This window comes from Armigeres subalbatus, chromosome 3, assembly GCF_024139115.2.
Source record: "Armigeres subalbatus isolate Guangzhou_Male chromosome 3, GZ_Asu_2, whole genome shotgun sequence".
NCBI lineage: Eukaryota > Metazoa > Arthropoda > Insecta > Diptera > Culicidae > Armigeres > Armigeres subalbatus.
Window position 1 is genome coordinate 291,017,669 of NC_085141.1, and position 4,224 is coordinate 291,021,892.

At 33.9% G+C, this 4,224-nt stretch overlaps 1 long non-coding RNA gene across 1 annotated transcript; it reads left to right on the top strand.

Annotated features, from left to right (window-relative positions):
* Window positions 1-2,636: 2,636 nt before the first annotated feature.
* LOC134223356 (uncharacterized) lies at window positions 2,637-3,128 on the top strand. The gene is made up of 3 exons (XR_009982537.1): window positions 2,637-2,750; window positions 2,813-2,898; window positions 2,969-3,128. It is a non-coding gene; the product is annotated as an uncharacterized LOC134223356 (long non-coding RNA).
* Window positions 3,129-4,224: the final 1,096 nt, after the last annotated feature.

The window sequence follows — 4,224 nt, forward strand, 5'->3', positions numbered from 1 at the left end:
AAATGCAGGAAATAATCTTTTCACCTCATACTTCATTCCTTATCACTACTTTTTTCTAAAACACCACATTTTTCCATAAATTTGCAAAATACCTGATTTTCCCATACATTTTATCGATTTCCAACTACCATTCTTCCATGAGCTCATTTTGAAAATTGTTAAAATCTCTAAGGTCTGTCTCAATTGGATAATTAAACTGAAATTAAACTTAAAAGTGACATTTCAATAATTATCAAATAACCCTGCTCGCAGTGCAAGATTACTTTTGACAGATATCGAATCATTTTTCATCGATGTCCTATTGGAATTGCTGGGTAGCACCAGCCATTCTTATAACGGGGTGATTTTTTAATTTTCGAACTGTCACTTTTAAGTTTAATTCACCAAATGAGACAGACCCTAAACATAGAGTAGCAGGTTTAACAACACAGATAAAAACGCCGATATCGCCACTCAGTGACGAGTACCGTAAACATGGTGCACGGAAGGTTGATGTCTACACTTTTTACGACTGCTGCACCCTGGAAGTAAATGTCATCGAAGTAAACAGTCGGTCCTTCATTGATCCCACATAAAAATTGGTCCTTCTCATAAGTCAGTCTAAAACTGTCATTTCAAATAAAATTATACCAGTAGAAAAATGAGCACAGCAAATATATGAAACTTAAACAGGTACAACACATTCTGTTATAGATGACGTCACAATTATTCCAATAATTGTGTTGTTGATTTCTAACATTTGCTTCACTTGTTGACTGATTTTTTTTAAACAATTGCTAAAGCAAAGGGGTGTAAAAGCATGATTACCGGTGGTGAGTCTAAGGGGCAAGCCAGAGTAAACGCGACTCACGTAAAAGAATAACAATCATTATCAACAGGCTGTCAAATTGCACTGTCGCGTTTATTCTGGCTTGCCCCTAAGGCGTTTGGCAGCGCAGTATCATCACTTGACACTTTATCGGTCGCTACTAAACGCGCTGCAATAACAGTAGCGCAACTGGCAGGTTACCAAATTTGGTAGCGCGGTAAGAGTAATTTTATCAACTGTCAACTGTCAAAATAGTCATCTATACGAAAAAGAGTGACTAAACTAAAATGACAGCGCTGCGACGGTGATCAAAATACTCGCGCCCAGTAATGATGCTCTAAGTGACAAAAAGTTAGTTTTGAAAAAAAATGGGTGCAAAGTTTTTCAATATTTTTTTTTGCTTCATACAAATTCTACGGAGGTTAAAAAAATTACTAATTTTCTGGAAATTTCCACATTTTTATAGGTAAACAACGTACAAACTATATCAACATATTGATGCAAAGTTCTAAAACCAAACTTCTACTGACTGGTGTATTTTGAGACCTAAAGTGCCCGAATTTTTAGTATAGTTGCGAGCAATGTTACAAAAGTTTGTTCGAATCATACCTCAAAGCTTACCTTTTTGGGTTTGTGAGGTTATATCACTAGCACAATTGGTTATAAATGGTTATAAATAGTTATAAATGTAATTGGTAGTCAGCTATACTGATTACATTTCGCTTGTTGATTATATGTTCCTAACACTATAGTATATATCATATATGAACGTTACAATGAATCATATGGACAGCTTTCAGATTGCTTAACCGAGGAATTAGAGTCAGGCGTCGTGATTCTTTTTCACGCATAGATGTTTCCATGTATTTTCCAATGCGCAAGATTCAAAGATTCTCGGGACGAAAAATTAAAATCACACCGCTTTTCAAATGCGGACCATAATTTGATAAGTGCAGTTTAAAAGAATTGTAATCAGGATTTGAATCCAAAGAAGAATGAGAATCTCTCTCTTATCATGTCTGTATACACTCTCGATAGGTAGCATACCGTGAGAGACGTTTTTCAGTAGCTGTTACGATAATGAACTGATTTGGGGGGCTACAACCCATGATAAATTTCTTTCGTTAAGCCTCAATTGCGGGGGGCACCGGTTCTGATGATGCATTTCAACTTGTTTTACACAGCTGTGCGAAAAAATATGGTCCCCAACATGAAGTGAGCGAGAACAACGCGTTTTATCAAACCCCATCGGTGGGGGTCGCCTATCCGAATCAAGTTTTTTTCAACTTGTATACAAGTGCGATAGTTTTGTTTTCATGGCTTGTTATGATTCGAAGAGGTTTTTGTCTCTCTTTTATCGTTATTCGTTTTCTATTGAGAGCGATTTCTGCAGTCCCATGTCTGCAGACACATGTTGAAATGGTAGAATACTACCCGCATAATTTAAAACCATCTGCAGTATTATTATTACTATTCATTTGAATTAAAGAATACTGTTACTATTCGTATAATCACCTCTTAACAATGTAACTATATGTTGAGCTGAAACCAATATTATACAGCATGTTATATCTACCATAACGTATGCTATTATGTCATGGTACATTGTATCTACATAATTTCTTATTTTACATTATTTAGGAAGCAAACTATAAAACACCATATACGACTTGTAATTAATATAGCTATAATATACGGATTGCGGTTTTGGAATAATTTCGTATCATCTTTAGCTGGTTTCGACATGATGAATTATATCATCTAATGGTAAAAATACAATAAATGTATAAGTTCTGCAGCAAGTGTATGTTCAACTTCAAATATAGAGCAAAATTTATTTATCGTGCAGTTGTTGTGGAATTTGTTGAACCAGACTGATTTTTTTCTTCGGTTTTCCCGGTTTTCCGAGTTTTTTCTTCGTTTTTTGGGCTGAAAAACAAAGGTAAGCAATAAAATTATGCGTTATTCAATCAAACACGCGTTAATTATTAACATTGTTTACAGTTCCCAACAGCTCCTGTGTAAAAATGGAGAAGATTGACAAGGCCTTCGATTTAAGCCAATTTTATTATTCTAGTACATAAACATTGGTAAGCAGTTTTAAATGACTTTAACATTCGCAAAATATGACTAATTTATCATTTTGCTTGTTTCTTACAGGGCAATAAAGGAGTTTCTCGGATCCCCATACGACCAAGACAGACGAAACTGTTTCATGAAACTAAAAACCTTAAAACTAAGTGCTGTTAAAAAATATCATAAATGTAACTACGTTTGTGATAAAAATATGCATTCTTCAATTTTCTGTACAATAAATATATTGTCACAATCTAAGTGTAACATACTAACAATTATTGTGTTTTTATTTGCTAGGTGGAAAAATGACCAATTTATCTTTTGCTAGTGGAAGATAAAGGATACGGTGTGTCGATTGGTTTGTCTTTTATCATTCTACAGTTCATATATTGTATTCCATATTGTTTTAGACTAGAAAAAGGATTATAAATGAACCATATCACATACTGTATAGCGAATAAAATGTACTGGAAAATGGCCTTTTTTATATTGTAATTATACTTAACCGCCTATTACCCATATAATCATTTTGCCAATTACAGCATACCATATTGTGGAGATCATTTATGTTGAGGTCAGTGTATCTTAAGTATGAACAACAATCGGAATGGTATTATTAATGTTATTTATTGTCATAGACGCTCTGGGGAATGGTACGATTATGGTCCATGATTATGCGGGTACTAACATAAACTTTTAATAGTCTAGAGTTTTTAGTTTTTACAAAATCCTTTTGAATCTTAAAATAAACGTGAAATATCAATAAATTTAAGGGGGTTCAAGGGAATTAATTTATAAATCTTTTATCTTATCTTGATCTTATACTCTTATTTCTGGCCATTAAAATGGAAAGTAGGCTCAGAAATGAAAATATCATTATTAGAAAACAAATCGTCACCCAGAAAACGCAAAGCTATCTTGACGTTTATCTTCACAGTTGAGCCTGCAAGCGTAAAACCACCGCGGTATTCTAGAAAAAGATAAGCGCGACAATACAAGAATGGCGTTCTTCGCTACACTATTTTACACTACTATGTACAGATACAAATGAGTTCTCACAAAAAGCCGTCATTAATAATAATAATAATAATAATAATGCAAGCGTATTGGTAAATGATTAAAAAGTGTAAACAATGATTATTATGTTTCACACTTTTTACCATTTACTAATACGCTTGCACTTGGCTTTTTTCGCACCTTTGTATGTAACTCCTTGCATCTCATCTGAAATCTCGTATAACACAGATGGAAATTTTCCGTGTAATAAGCTTTCCTTCTACCACTAGATGTCGCAACAAACAGCGGCTAAAATTTGCCAATATTTGATTCCAAAGATGCAC